The sequence below is a fragment of the Cucurbita pepo genome, chromosome 6, assembly GCF_057944985.1.
Source record: "Cucurbita pepo subsp. pepo isolate OVF chromosome 6, ASM5794498v1, whole genome shotgun sequence".
NCBI classification, from domain to species: domain Eukaryota; kingdom Viridiplantae; phylum Streptophyta; class Magnoliopsida; order Cucurbitales; family Cucurbitaceae; genus Cucurbita; species Cucurbita pepo.
Genome location: NC_141803.1, coordinates 16,488,610 through 16,501,435, shown reverse-complemented (window position 1 = coordinate 16,501,435; position 12,826 = coordinate 16,488,610).

Here is a 12,826-nt window from a genome sequence, read left to right as displayed (position 1 = left end):
TATCTTTTTCTGATCTAATTTAGAATGGGTTTGCTTTACTTTCCGCAATTCAGAGTACTTTTCCTAAGTATTCATTTTTTATCTCAAAATTTCAATAATTGATGCATATTGTAACCATTCGACCTTTCTCTCTCGGGCTTCTCCTCAAGAATTTTACAATTTACCGCTCTTTCGAGGTCTAATGTCTTTACCGGTGCATTGCCTCGTGTCCACTCCTTCAAGCTTAACCTCCTCGTTGACATATTGTCCGGTGTTTAACTCTTATACCATTTGTAATGGCCCAAGCCCATTGCTTACCGATATTTTCCTCTTTGAGCTTTCCTTTTCGAGTTTCCCCTCAACGTTTTTAAAACACGACTGGTAAGGAGAGGTTTCCACATCCCTTTCGGCTTCCCTTCAACATTTTTAAAATTTGTCTAGTAGGGAGAGGTTTCCACACCCTTGTAAAACACTTATGTTAGTTCTCCTCCCCAATCGATGTGAGCTCGCTCAATCCACCCCTCTTCGGGGCCTAGCGTTCTTGCTGGCACACCGCCTCGTGTCCACCCCCTTCGAAGCTTAGCCTCCTCGTTAGCACATCGCCCGATGTCTGGCTCTTATATCATTTGTAATGGCCCAAGCCCACCGCTAGCCGATATTCTCCTTTTTGGGCTTTCCTTTTCGAGCTTCCCCTCAAGGTTGGTAAAACACGACTGGTAGGGAGAGGTTTCCACACCCTTTTCGGCTTCCTCTCAAGGTTTTTAAAACTTGTCTGGTAGGGAGAGGTTTCCACGCTCTTATAAAGAATGCTTAGTTCTCCTCCTCAATCGATGTGGATTCTCACAATCCACCCTCTTCAAGGCCTAGCATCCTTGAAGAATAGATTCGAGCCAGCTTTAGGAATATTTAATGACTTCAACTTAGGTCAACCAAGTAAGTAACTCTACAGTTGATTTGGTTGGACGAATTATCTAATGTATAATGACGCGCGTCTCGTGTCCCCTGCACGAGTCATAATCATGATTGTTATGTTGCGTAATGCTATGTTATACTATGTTGTACTACATAGACTCATTATGTTATAAATGAATGAAGGTTTGACGAGTATCATAAATTTATTCCATGATTTTAAGCTATGGGGATCTCATGCATTTTCGGGTATCTTATGCATCGGGATACTTCCCTGTTATGATCGGTACGGACGCCTGTCTTACAACATTTATATTTGTCATGATATTATGTGGGCTCTTTTTCTCCCTAGTGTCCAGGTAGCCATTAATGAGTGTTAGCTCAATGAGTCAAGCCTAGGGGGTACGCAAGGCTGCCTAGTAGCTCCATGTGTGCGTGCGTGGGCCGTGTTCGAGGAGGAACTACACATCCAACCCTGCTCAGATTGGAAGTTGCTTAAGCCCATGCCATATTGGGTTAGTGGGCTTTATGAAATATTTTAAATGGATGTTTTCTTGCACGTATTAGTCAGGTCATGTATATAGTGACGAAATTATTTTTAATAAGAAAAATGAGCATTACAAGGAGAACATGAACAATATGAATCTTGAATCGAGACTAAAGAGACGAAGACAAAAGTAAATAATAATAAAAGTGGAATAAAAATAAAAGATAAATTTTTTTATAAAATTTAAATCGAAATAGAGACAAAACACAACACCACAATCAAATACAAAATAAAATCCAATTGTAGAACGATGTTGTTTCAAATTTAATACATATAGGAAAATATGTTCGGGATACATTATCAAATAAAAAAAGACTCAAAATATAAAAACAGACTAACGCTCTAGAATAATCCCCTCTGTGACTACATATCTCTCAAATGCTCTACCACCTCGATAAGCAAGCTACGAATACCCGAAGAATAGAGGGAAAATGGTGAGCAAATACTCACTAAGCAACCTACTTGTAGACTGCATTCTTAGCCTAGTATGTGTCCACAGGCTTTATACTATGCTCTAGGTTCGGGCCTAGTTTTTGCTTCTATCTGAGCATCTAGGGTGTCTTAAAATATTGAGTAGTACTTTAGTACTCATGGATTCACTCTAGGTACGGAGAAGGTGGTTCACCCTTTTTTTTTAGCGTAGTGGACTTGCCGAAAGACAAGTCCCATCTCTAGCGTGAACTACTCTTATATTCCTTAGTGCACTTACATAGCCCTATCAGTAAACAAATGATATCCAGGTTTGAGGCGTGACCTCATCACATCTCATGGACAATATGACATCTTGTTTAAACAAATATGTGTAAGGTTAATTTATGATCCTTCCACGAAAAAAAATAGCATACAGTCAACGTTTGGGGGAGCAATCTCATGTGCTTGCTAGCTACTTAGTTTACCCATGTGGTCTCTTACCCCTCTTAAGACAAGTTTATAGTACAACGAGCCTGTTTAAACGGCTCTTGACTATTTTCGTATATGGTAGTGACACCCAGTTGCCTCGATACACTACACTATCTAGCCTAAGCTTGACTCGACACTACCTATAGTTTCCAGCATGTTTAGGACTAACTCTTCGAGTTAATTCTTTCATTGGGTGCACAAAGATCTAACCCTATGATTGTTGCTCATGACCCTAGGGTACAAGGTCTACTAGAAACATATTAACCTAGGTTATATGTAAACTGCTCTAGTTATAGCACTATAATCTTAACTAGGTCTTAGTTTATGTTTGTTAGAAAGATATTCCTATCGATCACCTTAAGTATGGAACACATAATCTAAACGGCACCTTGGTTATATCTGGGAGTTGAAGAGGTTTATTGGATTCTTATGGCAGTTAGGTGGCTTAACGTGGACTTCTGGTTCTAGGGTACCCTGTGTCCGACTCCTTGAGTCTTTCTTAGTTCTGGAGCACTAGGCCTAGACCCTCTGACCCTTGCTCACTTCCTAAGGTGCTCGGTCTACTAGAGACATCTTGACCTAGGTCATCATCTAGCCAACATAACTAACAAATGCCCTAACATTGTGTAGACAAACACTCTCTGCAACCAAACACAAAATTAAACACTTAGAACTGAATATACTATATCATGCATACACACAAGCAAACAATTTTAAGAGGAAGATAACATCCATCAATCACTCAGAATACAAAACACAATATTTAATTCTCCATTCGAACACAATAGAATGCATATAGAACAACATACGTCACTAAAATCTAATCTAGGGGCATTTTGGTAATTATCAATAACATGCATAACTTACTCGACCATAATGCCCTACTTGATTTTTATCATGTATAAAATCTAAAAAACATAAATATCAGCATGCATCTCATAATTTCATTCTAGGGGCAGTTTGGTAATTTCTATAAATACTTGAATACTTATCCAAAAAGACCTTCGAAGGTCTTAAACATGCCTATTCTTACCAACTAAGGTAAGGAATACTCGCATGATAACATGTCCTAGCGACCCTTACAAGTATTACTCGCACGTGATGGTTTTTTTTTTTTTTTTTTTTTTTTCTAACAGATTTCGATTTTCGTTTGAGCTCGGGTGTTACAAAACACCCACAATAATATGATAATGTTCTTTACTGATACACCCATATTCTTCTCTTTAATTCATCAATACGAGAGTCCAACAATTCTCCCCTTAAGCAATCATCTATCCACACTATCTGGACGACTCCTCTTCTCTAGAACACATTGCTAGTTTAATAGAGCTCTACCATGGATATTCACTATGACTATACCTTCGAGGTTCACGATTTCTTTGTTCGACAATTGAGAACTCTATTGACATGGTTAAATTAAGATAAGGGCATGATTCTGATATCACTTACCGGAAACAACTAATCCCGCAATGATATGATATTGTCCACTTTGAACATAAGATTTCATGATTTTGTTTTTGGATTTTCCAAAATGCCTCGTAACAATAGAGATATTGTCATTTACTTGTATATCCATGTTGTTTCTATTGATTAGTTAATATGAGGCTCTAATACCCACAAAAAAGAGTCTACGAATTTGTCCCGTGTCGTTTAAAATGGACAAACCCACGCTTACAATTTTACTTGAACCTCCGACTCAAAATCTTTCAAACCTCATTAATCATTCTTATCTCCGAAACACTCTACCAGTAATAATTTCTCAATGTATATTTGCTAAATGCCATGATTTTAATATGATGCTTAAGGTTCGGCTTTGAACTAATCAAGTTTATTAATTTATAATCTATCTTACAAGCTTGACTTTGTTAGAGATTTTTTACTCCAAGCAACTCCTAGATCTCCGTGAATTCGACCCTTACTAACCTTTTTCTTTCCACTACATTGAACCTTTTAGTGTTAAGCTAGCAAGAGAACTTTATATGCGTACAAGTTATACGCTCCAATGATAAAATTAATTAATTAATCAACTTTTATTCATTAAGTATAGGTCACTTTATTGTAGATGGAAAAAACAACCCGTTAATTGTGATAACACTTGAACCAAAATGTTTAAATAAAGCAAATAAGATATAAATTTAATATTCCTAATTGTGTGGGGCTCATCTTCCTAGCGTCCTTGCTGACACTCGTTCCCTTATCCAATCGATGTGGAATCCCCAATCCACCTCCCTTCGTCCGGTGTCTAACTCTGATACCATTCATAATGATCCAATCCCACTGTTAGCAGATATTGTCTTCTTTTGGCTTTCCCTTTCGAGTTTCTCCTCAAGGTTTTTAAAACGTGTCTGCTAGGTTGAGATTTCTACACCATTATAAAGAATGCTTCGTTCTTCTCCCCAACTGATGCGGGTTCTCATACTTTGATTCTTAAGATACGTACTTACATCAAATTTAGTTATGTTCAAATTCACGATGAATCACCGTGTAAACTCAATAAATTTTAGAATTATATTTTTAGTTAGAATTGTGACATAAGAAACCAAAGAGCAGCCATACCCACTTTGATGAACTATCAACTCATGTGAATGAAAGATGCAAAAAGTGTTAACTTTAGCACTTTGACACACAATTTTAAACTATTTAGCACTTTGGTTCAAGATTCAGAAGAAGATGAATATAATAAATGCCCAAAAACGAAAAAGCAACAAAAATTGTTCATATAAAACTCAAAGAATCTTAAAACCCAAGTGAGCAATCAAATCACATGTTGTTTTGGAATGAACATTCATAATCTTTTTTAGAGTAATTAATAAATTAGCATCCGATCCTTTTTGTTTATTAAAGCTCAATTCTCAAGTCCTATGGCAAGTACCAACATGAGAATAAACCATAACAAGGGAGACATCAGTCTAATACACACTTCAAACCCTTTTTTAATAAGTGAAAAGACAACTAGCTAGGGACGATAGACCTCTCGGTGTGTTTGTACGGACAATGGTATGATATTTTTCACTTTGAACATAAGCTCTCATGGCTTTACTTTGGACTTCCCTTTATTCGACACTTTTGAGGTTCACACCTTCTTTGTTTGATACTTGAGGATTTTATTGATATGACCAAGTTAAGGGCATGACTCTAATACCATGTTATGAATCACCGCTCTTCTCAATGACATGATATTGTCCACTTTGAGCATAAGCTCTCATGACTTTACTTTGGCTTCCCCAAAAGGCCTCGTACCAATGAAGATGTATTCCATGATCATTCCCTAAATTAGCCTACGTGGAACTCCCTCTCAACAATCCTCCCCAACCAATATAGAGTAATCGAGTCAGCTTGGGAAGGAAGGAAAGAAAAAGCAATGAAATAACTAAAATAAGAAAAGAAACAAGAAAGGGAAGGTATTGGGATGAAACTACAAACAAAACTAAGGAAGAATTCAAACAACTTTTGCCCATAAAATTGCGTTCACTTTGATTGCAAGCTGTTCTAAGCTTGAACACTATCTCGCGTACACTATCTAGCTCATCCTATTCGACACTTTACACCATGAGCCACGTTCAACACCTATTCATCCCTTTTAAATGTATTTAAGAGATCAATCAATCAATTAAAGATGCGTATATCTATGGCTAGTTTAAACTTAGATAAAAAAGCATGCAACATTAATGGTCCTATAGGCTTTTACTCTATGTCTAGGGTTATAAAATAATCTTACGTCTTAAAGAATCGAAGAATTTTCTTTGAGTCTCTTCTCTCACAATTCGGTGTAGATTTCTTTTAAGAGGTTCCCATAAATCTTTGATCCTGTTTAAGTCATAATAAGAAAGGTTTTGTTGAAAATATTTGACTTCGTTGGAGCAAGACATGAAAGACCCCAAAAATATGTTCATCATTATTCTATAACATATGGTTTCTTCACAATAAATTTGAGTTTTAATGCTAAATAACTATGGTAAATGAGAGTTATCACTCCAAATAAGTCATTATTTGTCCTTGAGAAATTTTAATCTAAAACAAAAACTAATAGTAAATCAATACGCCTTCTCAAGGAGATTTTAAAGCAAAAATATTTCTTTTAGGTGAGGTCTTATATCCTAAGGTCCGTGGGAATATCCAAGCTCATGTATGCGTGTGTTTGCATTACCTGACCCCAACAGTGAGGTTACTTATTGTGTATTTCTTAAAACACTCAAGCTCGTGCTATTTCTATATTTTAGGTAAAGGTAAATCGCTCCTGCACAAATGACAGTGATGCTGGAATAACAATGGAAACTAAGTTACGATAGTGCTACTTCTACATTTCAGGTAAAGGTAAAGTGTGTTAAAATATCATCACTAGCTTAATAGGGACAAACACCAATAATTGTATGAGCACATTGTATATTTGTTTTAGAAAAATGATTTAGGTATTTTAGGAACAAAGATATCTAAATCTTTATTCTTTAAATATTGTCTAGCCTCTACGGAAAATACCCTCTACCCTCTTAATTTTTCATTCCAAAGAAATACAAAGCAGCGAGTGCAGTAGTTTTTATATAGTGTTTAGTAATCTCTTCTTAATCGTTCTTAATAAAGAGGGCAAATATTTCCCACGGAGAGTTGTGTTCAACAAAGCACGCCTACACAAATGACGGTGATGCTGGAATAACAATGAAACTAAGTTAGGATAGTAGTATGCATTGTTTTTTCTCCGTAGTTCATAGAGAGTTTAGGGCTTTCACTTTCGTACTAGGTTCGTACTAGGATTTATGGTTTTGTCATGACGTTGATAGTACTTTTTATTTCTTATTTTTAAATTGAACGTATAAGTTCATAACCTCCTTTGAAAGGTTGTATTAAATTTTTCGCATAGGTTAATAAAGATACGCATGTAGTGACGTCTCAGATCTAAGTTAGAAATTAGGAAAGCTACACTTTAATCAATTATAATTCTAAATAAATTTAAAATCTAAAATTTAATTGGATTACCTTTGGCCCAACAAGTTGGATTTGAGCTTGGTTGTGCTTAGGCAAAATTATCTAATGATCCTATTTTGGGCTAACATGGGTCTAAATATAATCACCCAATTGTCACATCGTTCGTTGTTTTAAGTAAATAAAAAAGTGGGATATCATCAATTTTGAGCAAATTACAAATTAACAAGCATCAATAAATGAAGATTTAAAGATTGAAGGTGATGAATCCATATGGTATACCATGTGTCTTATTATAAGCCATTTTATTGCACCAATAGGTCTAGTCAAGTCCAATGATGATTAAGTTGTGCATGCACGAGGCACGAGCTTGCTTGGGTCAAATCTAGACTTCGAGCCTAAGTCTAAAGAACATACAAGTTAGTCCACTTTAGAGATGAGATACACTATCTAGTAGATCTGCAGCGCTAGAAATGGGTGAATAACCTTTAGAGCCATAATGGGTTTGCGAGAAGCAAGAGAACTGCTCGGAACCTTGAGATCTTCCCAAAAGCTCAGGTAGCTGTAGAGTTATGACCGAACTTCCTAAACCCTAGAGAAAAGCTAGTTGTAATCTACTAGAGATTAGATGCACTGAGAGTCTACATGTAAGTTGATTATTGAGTATTTTTATAATCATCCCATTCTATATTTCTTTTTCAGTTGTTCACTGACTGCTAATAGAGGTGAAGCGCATTCAGAAGCTGCACAGTTATAAAGAGGTTGTCTCGGGTTTCACTCATATCTATGTATTTTGAGTCTTTTATGTTTTGGTTGAATTTTTATCTTGAACTTATTTCACATTTATAAATAAATTTGAATAGCACCGACTTGTATTGAATTTCAATGATTTATACCTGTAGCATTGTTTTTCTTTTTCTTTTTTTTTTTAAAAAAAAATTTCTCAAATTTCTCAAATTTTAATGTATTTTATTTATTTTAATTTTGTTTTATTTATTTGATAGTCCTAAAGCATGACCTTAAGTTTAATTTATTTTCTTTTCTCACTATGTGCATCACTACATAACTGGATGACTTTCATACCGTCTAATTGATATGAACGAAGAGACTTGGAAAATGCAGTAAAATAAGCATTTGTGCTTCCCTTTAGCCAATAACTAAGTTTCTTTGCAATTCTATGTAGTTTAGGTTGCACGTAGAATCATTCAAGCTCGACATGATCCATCTTACTTGTGGAGTGATTCAAATCTCAAACAAGTTTTATTGCCTTGAGATATTTGATCAACAAGAATCATTCAATCTAGGAATGATTGACCTTACTTGTGGAGTGATTCGAATCTCATACAAGTGTTTTTGCCGTGAGATATTCGATCAACAAGGTAATCCGATCTTACTCCCCTTGTAGTAATTTCCATATCATTTGGTATCAAAGCTTTCCCTTTAGCTGATTTCCTTATCATTTTGTTATCAGAGCTTTCTCTTGGGCTGATTTCCTTATCACTAACTCTACGTATATCATTTTCATGCATATAGAGTACATAACATTCTCATAATATATGTGGCTAGTGTCATGGTCATGCTTATCCAGACGTGTTGTCCATGGTCGCATGTTCATTTCAAACCCCTTTCACATGCTTTCATATTAATTATATCTTTATTATTTCATGTTATGTCAATATAGGGTGTATGACCTGTCACCAAAATCACGTTTACACCTATCAAGACTAAAATGCCCCAAAATATACTATAGAGAATGTGATTAGTTGTCAATTCTTTCTACTCGGGCTATATGCTATCAATCGAACATATCTCCCGATACTATTTCGGAATATTTACAATAAGAAGAACACACCAAGTAAAATAAGATATTGAAGCTTCCAAGGAAAGACAATAATCTTTTGCTTCAAATTGGATAAAAGATTTTAACGAAAGAATATAAAAACAACAATCAAGAATCCATCAAACCTTTAAGAAATGCTTAAGAGTTTAAATTATTGGTAACTAATGTTGAGGGAATCTTAAGCTTTCACAACTCATGAGTATCAAGAAACATAAAACGCGTTGGAGATGAGTGTGAATTGCTGTCGTTGAAGCATCGTCTTCCAACCAATGGCCTTTTGATTTGACAACATATTCTAGGCTTCCAAGTTTATATATATATATATATATATACACGCGCGCGGACGACATGACGCTTAAAATTTTATATTTTGTCTAAAAAAAATACTTTAAAAAGTTACCGTTGCATAGACTAAGCTAGCTATCTAAGCACAACAAGAGCAATCCACCTAGAGCCTAGAGTAAAGTTCCTGGTCACGTACTAGGTCATGGATGTGATGAGAACTTATAAGTAGGTTGCTTACTGGGTATATTTATATAATCAAACAGGCTGCTGGTCGAGGTGGAAGAGCATTCGAGAGTTGTGTTGTCACAAAGGGAGTTATTCTAGAGTGTGAGTCCATTTTTATGTTTTGGAGTCTTTTGTTTTATAATTGTATCCCAAACCTATTTCTCCCCCTTGTAATATTTTAAACAACGTCATCTTATAATTCGATTTTATTTTGTATTTAAAATTGGTGTTATTAACATTATTTTGATTTTAATTTAATTTAATTTATATTTATTTTTGTTTTCGTCTTTTTAGTCGAGATGCGAGTTTCTAAGTTTGAAAATTCGGGTCGTGACATGAGCCCACCTAGTGGGTACATACACACGTACATGAATCACGTATAAGAAAGTATTATGTCTCTAACTCTTCACAATATAGAAAGACGAGCCAAGGAATAGTCATGAAAAGTAGGTCACACTAGTCATGTTGTATAGGATTGTATTTTTCGACCCCAACAATGAAGTCATTTCTGAGGTATTTTTAATTAATCAAATCATGTTTAACATGTTTTTAAATAAAGGCAAGCGCCCCACAAATGATAATGTCAATGATAACTATGCATTTAAGTTGTAGACTTTAGGTTAGAGTAGGACATGAGCGTTTTATTTCTAAACATTGATTGGAGGTATTATTTTTATTTCTACAAGAAAGTTGATCCTTCTCGAGTTGTTTGTAATTACAGCTTGGTCATAAGTCTGATTTACCTCCTATAATTACATCTTTCACCACAAGTATCAATAATTCTTTAACGAACAATTTATTTATGATCCAATCCTACTTAATACCTTTCACGGGCAGTACTGTTCAAATTTTAAAATAAAAAACATATGGTAACCATCTACTTTTCTTATATGAGCTTATAAGATTATGTTCTCAACCCCTATTTTGTCAAGTCTCTAAAATTGTAGAGACATTTAATCGACTATAAAAGTTATTCTCACTCATACAAATAAAGGGACAACCTCTCACACGTAAGATTTCATAACTCACTCAAGATCAAGATCGAGTTGCATATGGTCATCTTGTGGAATATTAATCTTTTTAATTAGTAGATGTATCAAGAGAGGTTCAATATTCAGTGATTCAATCTTATACAAGTTCATCGTATAGGACACCCCCACAAACGTATCTTTGTCTGAACGGTTTAGATCAAATCATCTGTAACAACTACAAAGTAGGTCGTGTCAATCGTGTTACTAGAATCAAACATCCAACCTTATCCATATACTAAAAATCTTTTGGGTTATTACTTGAACGTGATTCTATTATATGTCAACTTTGATAAGAAAACCATCTCTTCCTGCACTATACAAGGTCAATTTTGGTAAGAACAATTTGGTTTCTCCCAAACGACACCTTATAGACCTCAAAGGAGATATCCTCCCATAGTCGTTTACATCTCGATTCTTTCACAAGAACCATAACGCATAAAGCTCTCGGTTCTTACGCAAAACTCATCCTCTCGTTCTCGATCTTGAGTCTTCTTCTCCCCAAATCAGCTCTTACCCACACTCTCTTGAGTGAAATCCCTAAAAATTTTGTTCAAATTGTTACTATATAGCCATGAATTAGAGTTTCAATTTCACGAGCAAGCATCAATTTCTAAAATAATTTTTTTTTTGGAAAGAATAAGCCAAATTTGTATTGTAAATTAATAAATTTATGGTGGGCTTTGAATTAAAAATACAAAAAAAAGAAAAAAAAAAAAGAAAGAGAGTCAAATCATTATGAACAATATTTTAACCAAATAATTAATATACTTGTTATTCTAAGTCATATATAATCCATTTATATATAATCCATTTATATTTTATGTTAAAAACAATTGTGGGCAGAATATGACAAAGAAAAGATTTGTTTTTATGGATATAATCTTTAGCCACTAATAAATTTCCATCCTTATTTTATATATATATATAGATATATATCTATATATCACTATTCTCGTACTATGTATTCTCACCCTAAGTAATAACCATGAGTTAGATAAAGTAAATCAAGGACTTGTCGGAGCATCATTTTGTCCTTAGAAATTTTTTATTTAAATAAATAAGTTTGCTCATGCTTTGCCCATCTTGAGTGTTCTTTGATGGATGAATATCAGTTCGAAACTGTGCGGGCTTAAACCCTAAACTCGAAACTCTTTACGTCTCAATGTCAAGAGCTCCTAAAATAAAACAGTTCTTCAGGTTAATTTGCATTGCTATACACGTGATACTAGTTTATTGATGTAGCGGCTATTAGACGAACACGACTCTCCACAATGGTATGATATTGTCCACTCTAAGCATAAGCTCTCATGGCTTTGCTTTGGGCTTCCCCAAAAGGCCTCATACCAATGGAGTTAGTATTCCTCACTTATAAACTCTTGATCATTCTCTAAATTAGTCGACGTGGGACTTCCATCATCCAATAGTGGCAACTTGCAAAATTATTCAATGAGATCTTTATGATACAGCCATAAATATCATACATTGTGTTTTAACGAATAATAATAGCTCGAGGTCGTGCAGGCTTAAACTCTAAACTCGAAACTCTTTACGTCTCAATGCCAATAGCTCATAAAACAAAACAGTTCTTGTTAATTTGCATCGTTATACACGTGATACTAGTTTATTGATGTAGCGGCAACTTGTGACCTACACTTTATGATGGAAAATTCAACGAGATCCTTTTGACACGGCCATAAAGATTGTACATTGTGTTTTAACTAATAACGTGTAACAGCTCGAGGCTACCGCTAGTAGATATTGTCCGTTTTAACTCATTACGTATTGCTGTCAGTCTTACGGTTTTAAAAACATATCTTCTAGGGACAATATCCACATCCTAGTAGATATTGTCCGCTTTAGCCCGTCACGTATCGCTGTCAGCCTTATGGTTTTAAAAACGCATCTTCTAGGGACAATATCCACATCCTAGTAGATATCCTCTTTAAACCTTATGTATCGCTGTCAGCCTTATGGTTTTAAAACGCGTCTTCTAGGGACAATATCCACACCCTAGTAGATATTATCTGCTTTAAGCCGTTACATATCGGCGTCAGCTTCACGGTTTAAAATACGTCTCCTAGGGAGAGTTTCTATACCTTTATAAGGAATGTTTCGATCTCTTCTCCAATCGATGTGAGATCTCACCTAATGTTTTATGAACTAACAATTTCTTACCTATACGAGGGAAAAAAT